Here is a 17,691-nt window from a genome sequence, read left to right as displayed (position 1 = left end):
GGTCAATACTGGTCACCTGGCAACCTCAGTTTCAGAGGATTTGAAGTTACAGTTGGCTGAACGTATGTCATCAATATATTATTTCTATTTAATGTTTTATTATATTACACATTCACGTGACATGACATTATACAATATCCATACAAATGTTTTGTAATATCACAATTTGAAGTTCTTTACTTCACTGGCTCAGTTATAGCCCATTGAAAGCTTCTGGCAACTTCCAATGAATTCTGTTTTTGTCACCTTTTCTGTACTTGCCACAGGCATCGAAGGGTGCTTCATAGGTGGTCTTTCAAATGAACACTCAGGGAGACTTAAACCACTAACCAATGATATCTAATAATTACTTCAGTGGATTATTATGTACTTGTACCATATAAGACTTAGATCCTAATGTTTTTCCCCCCTCTGAAAGACAGTAGAATTATTAAAACAATAGTTGAGTAAAAGAAAGGTGGAAGGAACATTTTAAAAAAATGCATACTCATGACAATAAATTAGAAAAGGATAACAAAAAAAACCAAACAATAATGTCTATTTTGTTTAGTAAAGGACAAATAGCTTTTCCATATCCTAGAGCTCTATTTAAAAAGTCACAGACAATTAATAATTAAACTCCTAAGATTCCAGATTCTTCATTCCTCAATTATGTTTTAGAATAACAAAAACCTAATAATTAGACCTATAATAGGAAAGCAAAATTAACTCTTTGCAAACTTGTTCTTATTTTCCATCTGAAGCTTGTGTGATATTTCCACACTTCAGCATTCTTACTTGCTTCTCTTCCTTTAGAACCAAAAAAAAAAAAAAAAAAAAAAAAAAAGAATATTCATCAATCTTAGCCTCACATTTAAAACTCATTAAAAATCCTTTTGCCATACTTCTTAAGATTAATAACACAAGTCCAGAATAATAGTTTTGCCAATTTAAATACTTCTATTTCAACATTTAATTTCAAGTGTACTGTAATTATATTATCTTGCTTCTGGCCAATTTATAAAATGCATTCAAATAATACTTATGTCTTCTGCACAGGGGGCAATAATGGGACAATCCCTCATATTAATTACTTACAACACTTGAAAAAAAGTATCTATAGACATCTATGTAGGCTTAAAAAAATCCACAGTTGTTGAGGATTATTTTAAATTAAAATGAACCACTGTACTCTTCTTTGAAAATGAATTTCTATTCAAGACAATTGTTTTCCTTCACAATCATTTCAGTCTTTTTAGCATAGCTTAAGATGTCATATTTTATGATCAACTCACACTGATGCCACAAATCATAATGCAAACAGTGGATTAGGTCTTCTGAGCTTTTCTCAGAATTAAAAAAAGACCTTGAGAAACTTAATGAATTTTTAAAAAAGAGAGTAAGTATTGATGATAAAACACTAAACATAAAACATTAAGCTATGCAAAATGCGTAGCTCGATTCAGCTTACCTTAAGCTGAGCTGGCACAGAGTCTACACTACAGGAGACTGATGGGAGCACACATTCCTATCAGCTTCCCTTACTCTTTCCAGAATAAGGAGTACAGGATGCCAACAGGGGTTACCCTCAGTGTAACCCACACGGTGCGGCAGTTTTTTGGAAGAGGAAATGCAAATCATAGAGCTAGAAGAGACCTTAGAAGGCCATCAAGTCTTTTAGCTTTTCTAAATAGTTCCTAACCTGTTCTTTCCCCACCAAGGGCTGTCCACCTTCGTTCCATATTGTGTCACTTAGCACATTAGTCTGGGAGCTGCCCTTGTCCGTGAAGATAGAGGCAAGGAAAACATTAAGTACTTCAGCTTTCCCCATATTGTCTGTCACTAGGTTACCGCTGTCATCCAGTAGGGGCCCCCATGCCCTCTCTGATCACCTTCTTCTTGCTAACATGCTGTAGAAACCTTTCTTGTTATCCTTCACATCCCTTGTGAGTTGCAATTCCAATTGTGCTTTCGCCTTCCTGACAACTCCCTTGCATTCTCGAGCTATACATTTAAACCCCTCCCTAATCATGGAACTCTCATTTGCTAATCTCGCTCTCTCATTTGCATATTCTCTTCTGATCCTTTTTTGCAGAAGAGGTTTTTGCGATAAAAAGGCCTGTGGAGATGGGACCATTTGTTGGAAAACCCCTGTTTTGTGCAAGATCGTGTAAACTTCATTTTTTGAGGAATAAGGTATCTTGCACAAAACGGGCTTTTTCCAACGAATGGCCCCATGTACATAGGGCTTTTTAATCGCAAAAACCTCTTCTGCAAAAAGGATCAGAAGACAATATGCAAATTAGAGCACAAGATTTGCAAATAAGCGCTCCATTTGAATTTCCTCTTCCAAAAAACTGCCGTAGTGTAGATGTAGCCTTAGTATGGTTCACTGTCCCATGTAGTGGCACTTAGATCACTTACAGCCAGAGATAAGAATAGCCTAACATGAGAGCCTGCTAGCTTTATAACTCAAGATATAGACACTTCCAAACTAAGTTCCAGAGGCCCCAAATTCAAATCTTCTAAGTAGTGGTTACATCAGCTTTCAGTCTGGGAGCCTACACTAGACCCATTAAACTGAATGGCAGAAGATCAAACTCTGGAGGGTCAATCTTTTCTGTAGTGTAGACTTATCCCCAAATGACAATCTCCTGCACATTTTGTCAGACCTGTTCCCCACTCTGGCAGTCTGAGTACAGAAGATGGAGCAAGATACCTTGCTTCTAGGCACTACTTACAAACACACATACCCCAGAGTCACAGATACTCTGTGGCTCTGAGAAATAAACAAAAAGCTGCCACCATCCAATGATTTAACCCTGAAAAAAACAGGAACACTTGAATTTCCTCTCCAGGAGTACCCCAAGCTCTTTTGTTCCAAAAGAGCTTTAAAAAAGAAAAGATTAAAACAAACCGCAGTCTCTGGTAGCTGGTCTTAGGCAGGCAGACATACACGCAGAGCTCCTGTTCCTTTCCAGCACATATTTCCCTTTACTGACTCATGATCCCTTCCTGGTTCAGTCCATTTCCATGCCCCTGAATTCCTTAGAGGCATGGTAACCCTGCCTGGGTTTAAATCATTCTATGTCTCTCAACTCCTGGCTGAACTCTCCCATACAAAGAAGCAGGCAAAGTATCTTATACAATTCACATTTCAGCACTGTATCCCCATCGGTTCTTCTGGCCCCCTGCCACCACCCTTGCTATCTACCTGAGTTTAACCCCTTCGTCACCAGGTGCTGGCCAGCATGCCTCTTATCCATCACACATTTATCTATGGATTTTTCAATATATGCCATAAACCAGGGCGACTCAACACATGGCCCACGGGCTACATGCAGCCTGCAGTACAGTTTGGGTTTACATGGGGATCAACGCGCGGCCACAGGTGGGAGCAAAAACAAAAAAGTAATTAATATAATGGTCTTCTGTTGATATGTGTTTTAGTAGTTAAATTCCTGGACTGTCATTATTAATTAAAAGTGCTGTCACAGGGGGTGGGAATCGGGTAAATATTGCATTTTATTAATATCAGCAGAACTGACTTAAATGGGACCTGTGTGTTGTGTATTCTTGCCTTAATCTTTGTATTCAGGCCCGTCAGTGTGAAAGAAGCTATCTGCATATATATTTGCATGTATATGCAACCACCACTTAAGTTGCAGCCCTTGCCATGTGCTGAGAGTATCATTGTGGCCCCCAGGCTTTTCAAAGTTGAATAGCCCTGCCATTAACTGACAGATGTAATATTTCTTTATTAAATATATATAAAATTTATAACATCAACTTTTCCCCCCATATTAGAATTATGCAGAGGCTTCTGTAATGCAGCCACATTTTTTTTGTCAGAATGGCTAGTGCCTTGTAAGAGTATCTATGGTGCCATGATCAAGATATTATTGAAAATGGCTGGTCCTGAATAAGTTCACACAATCCCTGCTGCTTATGACCTCAATTCAGCAAAGCACCTAAGCACATTCTTAAGTTTAAGTACTTGACTTGTCCCACTTGTTTCATTGACAAACAGTGAAGCTGAATGAAGATTAAGTTGAACAAATGAAACTTGAAGGGAACATTGCTCCTCTGACTCCAGTTCCACTGATCATGACATCCCTGAAGACAGTGGAACTATTTGCTTGACTAAAATTAAGCACCTGCTTAAGTTCCTTTTTAGAACTGGACCCTCCATTCTGTGGGATTGAGAGCCACTCAATCCCACAGAAGCTCTTCTTCAGGAGATCCACAATTTGGAAAGGTCATTAGTTTGCTGGATTCTCCCCAGAGCCAGCCTACAACATTTTGGCATCTGTGGTGGGGAGCTTAAATGATGTCCCCATGCCCCCTCGCTTGGGCCAAAACTTCAAAAGGTCTCAATTCTGCCTTCTTCCTGCTCTATTCCTCTCATGGTACTGCTCTGCCATCTCTGTGAATCTAGAACAGAGAGAATACATCTGCACCATCAGCAGACACAAGTTTCTACACTCTGGGTCCTAGTGGCACCCCTCCTCCCCCCCTCCCACAGTCTGGCACCTGAGGTGGCCGCCTAAGTTCGCCTCATGCTAAGGCCCTGATTCTCCCTATTATTCAGTGTTCAGATACTCTATGAAGCAAACCAATCAAAGTTACGACAATCTACATTTACAGTAATTTGCTCCATTTTCTCGCATAAAGTTTGAAAATCTGAGAAAGTTCTATGGGCAACAGTCATGAAGGGACTTCTTGATAACATAGTGCCCATGAGAGACATGCTGTCTAGGTGCTTCACCAATATAGAAATCTATACAGCAAGATGAAGGTATGGAGTCTCCACATTGGAACTCTTTGTCTCCAGCAGATAGCCTCGATCCATGGTTTCAGGGAAAGGGAAATCCAATGAAAAAATTCCAAATTAGGGGAGAATGAGGATCTAAAGCTGGTACATAGATATGTAGGATTTCACTCCCAATTTGAATATTACTCTTATAATTTATCATCATGTAAGATTCACACTAACTTTTTATCGTTTTGTTGTTGTTTTCCTAAACAATAGCTGAAACATTAAGCCAGGCATAAAAGAAATGTCAAACAAACATCAAATTACATGGAGCTAAAATTTAATGTACCTTGAACTTTGGTCAATAATGTTGCCTAGAATCTAAATATATTTTTAAACATACATCACTCTATACTGAGAAAGACAATTTTTCTAAATAGACACAAGCAGTGCATATAAGAGCAATGTTTGCAGTTCATCTGCAAAGGGAATGCAAACTAACCATCCCTTTTCCTACAAACATACTTTGCACTAAGGAGGAGATGCTACATATGACCTATTAGCAGATTTACCCAGCATTGCCTGGGTCCTTCAAGGCAGGGCCTTGTGTGGAGGGGTGCAGGAGGCTGGGGGCCAGGGGTCCCAGTTCCTAACCACCTGCCAGGGGCCTGTTCTCTGCTTCACCAGGCCACCTGCTAGAGACCTGTTCTCTGCCACCCCCAAGCCACTCCCCCTCCCACAGGGGCCTGTACTCTCCCCCCAGACCTTCCCAGCCATTAGGGGCCTGTTCCCCCTCCCACCAATGCTGTGTCCAAGGGTGGGAGCATTTGTAGCAGGGGACCATTTACTCAATGTGTTGACAGAGAAGACAGCAGAGCCCCAGCCCTGCTGGGCACTCTCTTGTTGCTATAGCTGCACCAAGTGGATAACTCTATCCTGCAGGCTTGCTGCCCTCAGTGAATCATAGAGCTGGAAGAGACCTCAGGTTTCATCAAGTGCAGCCCCCTGCCGAAGGCTGGACCAATCCCAACTAACCCAACCTAGCCAGGGCTTTGTCAAGCTGAGACTTAAAAACCTCTAGGGATGGAGATTCCAACACCTCCCTAGGTAACCCATTCCAGTGCTTCACCACACTCCTAGGCTGTGTCCAGACTCAGGGGTTTTTTCGAAAAAAGTAGCCTTTTTTCGAAAAAACTTCACCTGCGTCTAGACTGCAGCCGCGTTCTTTCGAAATTAAATCGAAAGAATGCGGCTTTTCTTTCGACGGTGGTAAACCTAATTCCACGAGGAAGAATGCCTTCTTTCGAAAGTGCTCTTTCGAAAGAAGGCGTTCTTGAAAGCAAACAGGCTTTTTAGAAAGAGAGCATCCAGACTCACTGGGTGCTTTCTTTCGAAAAAGCGGCTTGCTTTTTCGAAATTCCGCGTGCAGTCTAGACGCTCTCTTTCGAAAGAGGCTCTTTCGAAAGTATCTTTCTAAAGAGCCTCTTTCGAAAGAGGCTTGCAGTCTAGACATAGCCCTAGGGTGTGTCTAGACTACATGCCTCCTTCGACGGAGGCATGTAGATTAGCCAGATCGGAAGAGGGAAATGAAGCCGCGATTAAAATAATCGCGGCTTCATTTAAATTTAAATGGCTGCCCCGATCTGCCGATCAGCTGTTTGTCGGCAGATCGGGGCAGTCTGGATGCGATGCGCCGACAAAGAAGCCTTTCTTCATCGGCACAGGTAAACCTGGTTTCACGAGGCTTACCTGTGCCGATGAAGAAAGGCTTCTTTGTCGGCGCGTTGCGTCCAGACTGCCCCGATCTGCCGACAAACAGCTGATCGGCAGATCGGGGCAGCCATTTAAATTTAAATGAAGCCGCGATTATTTTAATCGCGGCTTCATTTCCCTCTTCCGATCTGGCTAATCTACATGCCTCTGTCGAAGGAGGCATGTAGTCTAGACACACCCCTAGTGAAATAGTTTTTCTTAATATTCTGCCTAGACCTCTCCCACTGTAACTTGAGACCATTGCTCCTTGTTCTGCCATCCATCACCACTGAGAACAGCCTCTCTCCATCTTCTTTGAAACCTCCCTTCAGGAAGTTGAAGGCTGCTATCAAATCCCCCCTCACTCTTCGCTTCTGCAGACTAAACAAACCCAAATCCCTCAGTCTCTCCTCATGGGTCATGTGCTCCAGACCCCTAATCATTTTTGTTGCCCTTCGCTGGACCCTCTCCAATTCATCCACATCTTTTCTATAGTGGAGGCCCCAGAATTGGACACAGTACTCCAGATGTGGCCTCACCAGAGCTGAATAAAGGGGTTTAATCACTTCTCTGGATCTGCTGGCAATGCTCTTCCTAATGCAACCTAGTATGCCATTAGCCTTTTTGGCTACAAGGGCACACTGTTGACTCATATCTAGCTTCTCATCCACTGTAATCCCCAGGTCCTTTTCTGCAGAACTTCTATTTAGCCATCGGCCCCCAGCCTGTAACAAAGCTTGGGATTCTTCCGTCCCAAGTGCAGGACTTGGGTGGACACACTCATATTGCATTCCTCCAGACCATCCTCCAGCCCCTCTCTTTGCATGTTATGCAAAACTGTCCTTTTCCTGGGACGTCCATTTGTCTAGCACAACCAAACCTTGACTGTGCTTTAATATATCAAATTGTGAGAGGGTTAGAGATATTTAAAATTTAAAGGGTAATAGTAATTATGAGATAAACCAATTAAACCAGATCAGTTTATATTCTGTGGAACAAAAATTGCAACCATTTATTATTTTGGCCTCTGAGGATAGAACAAGTAGTAATGGGCTTAAACTGCAGCAAGGGAGGTTTAGGTTGGACATTAAGAAAAAGTTCCTAACTGTCATGGTAGTTAAACAGTGGAATAAATTGCCCAGGGAGATATTTAAGAGTAGGTTAGATAAATGTCTATCAGGGATGGTCTAGACAGTATTTGGTCTTGCCACGGGGGTAGGGGACTGGAATCGATGACTTCTTGAGGTCCCTTCCAGTCCTAGTATTCTATGATTCTATAAGTTAGACAAAGAAGCAGCTGCATACCAAATTTAGTGGCCTGAGCTCTTACTGTTTAGGAGGAGTTCTTGAACAAACGGACTCACGAACAGACACACTCTAAAATATATATAGATAACATGGCTTTTCAAGTTATGTTTCAGAAGAAACAGAAAAACAAATCAGTGTGCAATATATCAAATTGGGAAAGGGTTAAAGATATTTAAAGTTTGAAGGGTAATAGTAATTATGAGATAAACCAATTAAACCAGATCAGTTTATATTCTGTGGAACAAAAATTGCAACCATTTATTATTGTCATTTACAACTCCAGTAATAGGAAATTGACCTGGACATGAAATGCAATGCAAGCCAAGTGTTCATTCTACACATTTGTGCTGTGAGGGTCCCCTATAAGGGAATGTCTATACTAGCCACCCTATTTCGAACTAGGGTGGCTAATGTAATCATTCGAACTTGCAAATGAAGCCCGGGATTAAAATATCCCGGGCTTTATTTGCATACTCCTGCAATGAGGAGTAATGGTAGTCCGAATTAGGGGCTTTAGTTTGAACTACCTAGCCCGTGCCGTGTGTAGCCGCAGGCAAGGAGTTCGAACTACCGGGCATTTAAAAATGGCGGTGCCCGGGAACATGCAAATAAAGCCCGGGATATTTTAATCCTTTGCTTCATTTGCAAGTTCGAATGACTGCATTAGCCACCCTAGTTCGAACTAGGGTGGCTAGTGTATTCATACCCTAAGGATGCAAATTACTATTAGAATTTGCTATCAACATAATTCAGTACATTCTGAATTTTACTGTGCCGTTGTAGTACTGGTGAACAGGCCTGTCCCAACTGCCCTGGAGGCTGGTGTTCAGTACTAGGACATAAGACAGGAATAGTGCACTGCACGTAGAGGCTAATTAAAGCTTTGCTGTGATCTAAACTGACCTTTGGGGCCCACAGATGCAGTCCTCTGTGATCGGATGACCCTAGAAATTTCAGTCTTGATCTTAGCTTTCATTTAACTGGGGAAGACAGTCTTAACAATATAATCAATGAAATCAATGAAAAAAACAATCCTCAAGATTGAAAATCTGTGGAGATATTTTCCTCCAGATCACAGGGTTTTCAGCAGTCTCCTCCCTCACAACTCATGAAAGCTTATGTCATAATCAAATTATTAGTCTTTAAGGTGGCACCAGACTTCTTGTTGTTTTTGCTGAAACAGACTAACTCAATTACTTTGTGAAACCTACCATGAAGGTGTGATTAAAGACGCTGGAGTGTGTACAGTGCCATAGGTTGCAAAAAATGTATGAGTATACACAGGGCTCGACAAATCAGTGTATCTACTCACCTGTGGGAGTAGATTTCAGCCGGTCGCCCTGTTCACCGGCGGCACATGCATGTGCAATGCGGGTCTGGCGCATGCGCAGTGTGGGGCTGGCGAGTAGATTTCACTGTGGTTTGTCAAGGTCTGAGTATACACACAAAACCTTCCAGTGGTTGGGCAGCTGGAACCTGTCAGTTTCCTTACTTATTTGAAGAAATGTCCCTTGCAAAATAAATAACATAAAATAAAAATAAGGGGAGCTAAACCCAGTCTTGCTCAAGTTGCTGTGTACAGTGATTTGATCACAGAGGACACAGAGGTTATTTCCAAATGAAGAGAAGGGCATCAGCACATTTTTGTTAACTGTTTTGGACAATCCACAAGTATGAAGGCCAGAAGCACTGCCTGCATTTCTTGAACCCTGACGTGAGGACTGCATATAGGAATTCAATCTTCTGATTGATCCTGTCTTCACCCTCTCTGAAGTCTAACTATAATAGCAGGGTTTAGTGATGTGCAAACTTGTCCATCAGGAACTTCTCGGAAATGACCAACTCACTTGACAAAGGCTATTGAAAAACTGTCAAACAGTAATAACTTTTAGACCACTACCATCTTAAGGAAGATTTGAGCAGTTGTCTCAACGGTGAAAAGATCTATATCCCATTACCAAATACCTGAATGACACAAAAGAAGTTAACATGACCTTCAGCAATACCTCATATTGGAGTGGCCTACCCCCAAACCTGCCTCACAGATAATGAGCCTGAACACACCATCAATATTCCAGCATGTGCTGCAGACTGACTGAAAATAAATATAATAGCTGGTTTAGAGAAATAAAATGAAGTGGAAAAATCCTGCTGGAGAGTACTAAGAAACTGGCAAAAGAACTTTGCTGGCTGAAAGGAATAAAGGCTGAATATGCTCCCCTCCCCCCCAAAAAAGACTTGGTGTATGCTGTAGTGGGGAGAAATTGGGAGCCAGCAAGCAGTTAAGTAGCATGTTTAAGTCCCACAGCAGGCAAGTATAATATGAAACAAATAACCATAAACTTAAAGCAAGGGGAAAGGTAGATGGGAAACGAAGAACTCAAGTTAACAACTTTTCTGTGGGGATAGTCAGACTCCCACAGATTCAGTGTCTCACTAGTATGAATTTTAGCCTAAAGAGCCACAAGTGAAACAGATATTGAAGAAACAAAATACAGGTCTATGTAGCACTTTAAAGACTAACAAGATGGTTTATTAGATGATGAGCTTTCGTGGGCCAGACCTACTTCCTCAGATCAAGTGTGTCTGGCCCACGAAAGCTCATCATCTAATAAACCATCTTGTTAGTCTTTAAAGTGCTACATAGACCTGTATTTTGTTTCAGCTACACCAGACTAACACGGCTACATTTCTACAGATATTGAAGAGTCTGTTTGGGTAATGCATTTTGGAAGTAGAGTTTCAAGGACGAGTACAGCACAAGACCAGGGTGCATATGTGACCAGTGAAGAGTCTGTATTAATGTAAGAGTGGAGCAATCATACTCTAGAAAGGATGAAGACCAACAGTTCTGGAGACAAGAAACTGGGATAAAGCAGAGGCAATGGGAATAGAAACACAGAAGGTCATCTTGGAGATTGTGCCAGAGAAATTGTACATTATGCTCAGTGACTATTTACAGTGGTTGAGAGAGAGTTTGAACTGTAAACCTGCAGGGAACCAACAAAGACAGCATAGCTCTGATTTTTTATGTTATGGATTTGTACACAAAACTCTCAGTCTCTAAGCTGTTCAAGATTGGATACTGTTTTCTTTATTTGACCGCATGATGCACAGCACATTTTCATAATAAATAATGAAAATAGCCAGCTGAACTTTATCTGTTTTATAAACGTTTCCAACAAAAAGCTTTTCAAAGCAAAACAGCTGCTTGTAAATCAATATTCTGCCATTGCTCTCAAATTACTTTCACCTCCTGTCTCTGTAACAAGTGATAACAAAAGGGAGTGAAATAATAGTAAATACTTATTGGTAATAATTCTGGTAAGGAGCCTGGTTTCCCATTAATTTTTTTGGGCTGACCAAAATCAGTGTTAAAGTAAATACAAATTAGCTTGGAAATACACTGTCTGAGGGATTTGTTATTTGGGAATGAGGGAGTTTTCATGTAAATTAATTTGGAAGAGTTACTACTGTTAATAGGTACAAACTGCAGATTTTTTTAAAAGAATGATTGGACTAGAATAAATAAAATGCAGTGACAGGGAGAAAATTTACTTGCTGTACATTGTTCAAGTCCCAGGACTAATTTAAAATAATTCTACAGGAACAAATGTATTAATCCTCCCTGGGAAAAGAGGGTAAATATTTTCCATGTGTTCAATGGAATAAGGACATGCGCGTATGTGGGCTTTTCTCTGGTATAATATTTATATGTTTTCTTTAGAGAACTGAATATGGAGAAGCTGTTTATTTTCCATGATTACAAGTACTTCAAACTCATATTTTTGCTAAAAAAATACCATGTTACCCAAATAGTCACCCATATGTGTCACATTTGTAGGATTTAATCCTCTCTGAAAAGTTATTTTTAAAATCTAGAAAGCAGGACGATAAGTTAGTCCCTTATGACATGCCTGTGACAGGCAGCAGTAAGAAGGTTATCTATCCTGGTTAGGTCACTAATGATTATTCAAACTTCACAATTTTCCTGGAACTAGTTGCTAAAGTTGCTGATTTACCTAGCGCTAAAATGAGCATACACTAACATATATAGGTGACTGTTACAATTCAAGGGATTTCTCCAAAGATGTTAGGGCATTAAGGGTATGTCTACACTACCCTCCTAGTTCGAACTAGGAGGGTAATGTAGGCATACCGCACTTGCAAATGAAGCCCGGGATTTGAATTTCCCGGGCTTCATTTGGTTCCTATTCTGAACTACCTAGTTCGAGCCCCGTGTAGCTGCGCTACACGGGGTTCGAACCAGCGGGGATTTAAAAATGGTGGCTCCCCACTTATGCAAATGAAGCCCGGGAAATTCAAATCCCGGGCTTCATTTGCAAGTGCGGTATGCCTACATTACCCCGCTAGTTCGAACTAGTGGAGTAGTGTAGACATACTCTTTCAGAGTTGATGGGCTATGCCCCTATGCCCACTAAGGGAAGTGTGTTTTTGTGGGAAGACGCAAACCCTAATCCTAACCCTCTCTACAACAACTATTAGTTTAGATTTCCATGTATTTCTGGCCCTTTGGCTATACTGATACAGACTTTCTAAATAATCTAACAATCATTAAACCTCTAATCCAACCAAACTGGATCTCCATAGCACTTCTGCCCACTTGCTGCTTCTGTTTCTCCCCTCACCTTCACTCTCTTATTAATTCATTTATCTGCTTCCAGAACAAAACTTTCCTTTCCTTCCCCTCTCCCCTTTCCTCTAGAAATGCAATTCTATTACTCTTATTTCTCCCCTCTCTCACTACTGAGGAGCCTGGAGAGGACAACGGTGGTGATGACCATTTGTTTGTTTTGGTAGCGTCCCCAACAAGTTAGGAATTTGCCACACATTCAGGAAGAGACTGTCCATGTGCCCCAAGGAGCTCTCAGCGTACAGATGGACAAAAGTTAGGACAACAGAAAATATGAAATGTGATTAACAATATTATTTTATTTTAGCCTCCTTAACTCTGCGCTTGTCTCTATTCCAGGCCTTCCTTCTCCTCAGCATTCCCTCGTTACACCATGTCACCAACAGTTTACTAATCCCATGTTATCCTGAGCAGGCCAGTATCTCCTACAGCAATTAACAGATGGTGCTATTTCTGAAAGTGCAGATAAATGGAGACCCAGAAGACACCTGGCAGCTATTTCATCAGGCTAGAATCCAGGCAAGAGGGAGGAGCAGAAGACAGTGTTAGATTTTAGATTCCTTACATAATCCAATCACTTTATTTTGTCCCTGGATGAAACCTTTACACAAAAGCTGCTTCAAAATCCTTTCAGCATTCTTTACTAATTTTTTCTTATAATAAAAAATGTATCATACATCTGACAAACTATATGACTGCATTTTGCATTACTAATATAGAAAAGGCAACTCTGAACTATGCCAATATCTCCGTTATATTATCTGTATCTGTTTCCCAGTTCTGTTATGAATCGACAGGTTACATCCAATTATACATATGGCAAGCAAACACTAACAGCTATAACAAGAATGGCTCTTGACATTGATGTTCTTGTCACTCATAAGACATTACAAGTGAATTATAGCCATATATGTTACAAGCTCACTGGCTTTGATCCAAAGGCTGCAGACACCAAAAGAAAGCTCCACATGAACTTCAATGTGCTTTGGATGAAACCCTGAATGAAAAAAGGTAACAGGAAAAAATGTAGAGTGTACATGTTGTGTTTTCCACTGAGTAGCTCCCAGAAACCCATATTGCACCATCAGTTTTGAAAAACAGACTTTCATAAGGCATTCTACTTAAACGCTGATGGCATGGCACGAATCAGAAATGTGGTATATGCGATTAAACATTCAAAGTTCTAACTTCATAGGCAACTTCTGTCAGCTTTACTTTTGTACTAGTAAGTGAGATGTAGATTGTACTAGACTGATTCTAAAACTATTTATTTCATCAGGAGATACTGAGTTAGCTAGTTAGGGCAAATCATCTGTTCCTCTCTCTAAAAATATGGCTCAAGACCTGTACAGAGAACAAATATTTTCAACAAAGTATACTGAAGTTATATGCTGAAGGAAGAACAAAGCCACTTGGCGTTTTAATATATTTTGTTTCTTTCCTTCTTCCATAATGAAGTGCCCAATACCAACTGCAGCTGTATAGAGATGAGTATTTTTAAACAAATACTATAATTGCTGAACAATGAATTGTTAGGGCATTCAAAAGATTCACAAATTTGGATAAAATTCAATAAATAGTTTTAGCCAAAAGAAACAAAAATTCAAAATGGTTCATTTCATTTGATTCAAGAAAAACATACTCCCGCAAATTAGTTTCAGTTCCAAATGAACCATTCCTCCCTACCAGATTTTTCAGTTCAGCCATTGAAGCACAATATCAGCTGTTCACTCAGACCTAGCATATCCTAGGCAGTACCCATATCTCTCACTGCCTTAATTTGTGTCACAGAATACAGGCACATTTAAAATATTTTTAAGACCTCCTAAATAAGCTTTGAGTTGCCACAGCTCTTTGGCTATGTCTAGACTGCAAGCCTCCCCGCCTCTTCCCCCCCACCCCGATCTCCCCTGGCCAGCTCCGCTCCCCTGTGGCAGGTCCCCTCCCCCCATCTGAGATGAAGTGTATCCGGTATTTTTGTCAAAACCATCTGGCAACCCTCTCCTTAGTCGAGCCTTTATGAAGATCTTCTCAACTCTAAACCATCCTTTGATCACAACTAAAGTCATTTCCACCCTAAATATTTTACCAATGAACTTCTCTGACTCCCTTCTAAAATATAGAGCAAACATTGTGCTGAAAGCACTTATGAGATTTAAAATAAAAAATAGATTAATTATATTTTAAATACTACACATCAAATCACATCAACATTAATCTGCAAAGCAGTGTATTTAAAAAAAATCAGTAGAGCTAAAAAACAAATGCAAAATAATGAATATCATAACAAATAGTTAAATCAATAATATGATAGTCTTATGTATGCATTTTTACAAGGATGTAAGAACTCCTATAGCTGAAGGCATTTCATTTCCTCCTTTGTGTTTTAGTTGTTTATGTCCAGTTGTAAGCTTGTAAGAGCTAGGCAGAAGTATGTAAGTCTGAATTTGGGTAAGACGTGCAACCACTTGTTAATAACCACCTACTCTCCCTGCATTAAAAAGACATTTTAGGGACTGAGTCACATTTGTAAAATCCTACCTTCTTCTCTGAGTTATCTACTTCATTTCTTAGAGATTCTGTGTTTATCAATTGATCATTTAGATCCCTGGCTAACTTTTAAACAAATTTATTTGCTGCTGGAATGCTGACAGAAGCATGCACCTTATTAACTCATTATTCACTTTTATTAAGACAACCTTGTTGCTGCTGTTAAAAATTAAACAATGCATCTTTAACTTATTTACATTTTATGAACTCTAAATCTACGTATTTTCCACTTATTTCAGTCTTATTTTATTTTAAAGTTTTCTTGGCCTGGTAAAATTTATAAATATCAGGTAAGTTTTATTACTGTAAATTATTACACTTGAGCTTATATTACTGCAGTTTATCATTTCAGTAAATACTCTGAGGTTCTAATCCAAACCATGCCCTCATTGTTTTTAAGCATTGTACATCCACATGCATATGTATGGCCCCCGTCCCCAGAGAATTTAAGCCTTAGGCCAAAAGCCATGTAAGATCCCTGTATTCTCTCACAGCATCATGCAGTGGTGCGGAGGGATTCTGCCACTCTGCTCCCAGTGGGAGGAGTCCAAGGACTGGGCTGCTAAAGCTGCAGCAGGGGAGGTCTGGGGCTGGGCTGCCCCAACTGTGGTTGCATTTGGGGCAGGGAAGAGATGCCAGGTTCAGGCCATCGCTACCCTGGCCACAATAGGCTGGAGGCCAGGCTAGGTAGGGGTTGGGGCAGCTTTCCTTGGGATGGCAGATTCCTGCCCTGGGTAAGTTCCTTAGGCGCCAGCATGGCACAAACTAGGCAGCTGCACTGCCACACAGCTTACAGGGATCTTTGGATCACGTGTCAGTTTGGAAGAGTGTGACTCTCCTTTCATTAACAGATGCATTTTACATGGCATCTTTGTTCTCAACAGACAGAATTCTCCAGCCACTGGTATTAATACAGAGCATCTCCTCATCCCCCCCATCCAATGTAGCAGCACTCCAATTGCTAGATCTTACAACAGAACTTAAAAGTTTTTACATACTGCCATATTTTGTATGAAATTTTTGCCACTGAATGCACATTTGGAAATCTTTCCCTCCTCCCCCCATTTGTAGAGTGTTTGATAAGGTACACTTGCACAGATTTGCAATATGTGCTTCTATTGTTTTCTTAATTGATTCGGCATAGATGATCAGTAAACAAATATATTAAAGATGTTTTCCTCTAAACCCACTTTATTGTTAGCAGATGTGGAGGATAATAGTGATAAAAATAAACTACAATATTAGGAAAGAAAAATGTGATCATCTGGCTTGAAACAATTGCTTTCCTCATAAATATTTTGGAAAAAGAATGGAAAATTAACTAAATATGTTAACATTGATTTTAGAAGGCCAGCAAAATATCACCTTATAAAAGAACTGTTCTATTCAAGTTTTAAATATGTTTTTATTATGCTGCTTGCATTATTTTCTGTTTGTGAGTGTGTATACTGTATATGTCAAAAGAAACTAAGTCAGAGATCCTGCATGAATCTGCTGTTGATCAAGGGACCTATCTATTTTTATTCAAATATTAAAAATTTACATATATTTACATGCTAAATATGTCATATTGAGGATTATATGTATTGTTTTAAAATTTCCATAGTTTTCATATTTAAAACTGTTAAAAGATCCCTTTATTATAAACTATAACTGAGTAACTAAACTAACAGTCCATTATTGCATACCAGAGCATGAATGTTAAATCACAAATTCACGCTAAATTGTAGCTTACAGTGTCAAGGCCAAACTTTAGAGGTATTTTTAGCCACCTGAAGATGCAGATAGAATTTTTCAAAAGTTCATAAGTAGGCTGGTATCTATCTGACTGATTTCAATGGAATTTCGGACTTGTCTACGGACATTAACGTAAACTAGGTACCTTTTAATTAGCATCTATAGGGATAAAGGATGAAATGGGAGATAATATAGTGAAAGCAGTGAAAGGTAGAGAGAGAAATGATTGTGAAGTGAGAAATGTAATTTTAAAATGACCCCACTGTCTTCCCTCAAATGCATTTTCAGCAGCAGCATGTGGCTCTACTTTCCATTGTAAACACTAAAAACCAAAAGCTGATTTGAATGCATGCAGTCCTCACATGTGAGTGGAAATATCAACTTGTCTATGTTCAGTACAAGGTGTACTGCAAAGATGTATTGCAAAGGACACAAAATTGCACCTTTGAAAATCTAGACCTTGATGAGTTCTGAATATCTCAATTTGCTTTTAGAAAGTAGGTTGAAAATGCCTAGAGGACAAAAATAGACTGGCAGAAATGCAGTGGGCTGTTGGAGAATAGGAAGGAAGACCAGGAACATAACAAATACAGGGAAAATTTTTGAAAAGGACAAATCCGTTGTAATTTAATTCAGTTTAGAAGAAATGCACAAGTATTTTCAACAAGCATTCTCTTCATAACAATGAACAGTATTGTTTGCCCAGCTTTCTTCTCTTCTACATGAGTTCTCTCTATAGATACAAACTCAAGAACTATCTATCTCTTCTGAAGGTCTTGTCAATAGAGAAGGGACCAGACACATGTAATGGGACTTCCCCAGTAAGCCAAATATTGTGACTGAATAGAAAGTAGTCTAAAAAAGAAAGAATCTTTCAGCATACAGTTTGATTTAAACAATACCAACCCAATACATACATAAAAACATGGGATATTATGGGAGATACTTCCATCCC

The 17,691-nt window shown here is 39.9% G+C and overlaps 1 protein-coding gene across 4 annotated transcripts in view; it reads right to left on the bottom strand.

The window, feature by feature from the left end:
• The window catches only part of CTNND2 (catenin delta 2), a 1,059,017-nt gene that overhangs the window by 570,204 nt on the left and 471,122 nt on the right, over positions 1-17,691 (bottom strand). The gene's annotated exons all lie outside the window — the stretch shown is intronic.

Source organism: Pelodiscus sinensis, chromosome 2 (assembly GCF_052426305.1).
Source record: "Pelodiscus sinensis isolate ZL-2025 chromosome 2, ASM5242630v1, whole genome shotgun sequence".
NCBI classification, from domain to species: Eukaryota; Metazoa; Chordata; order Testudines; family Trionychidae; genus Pelodiscus; species Pelodiscus sinensis.
Note: the sequence above shows the minus strand (reverse complement) of the source record. Positions and strands in the feature narration are given on the sequence as shown.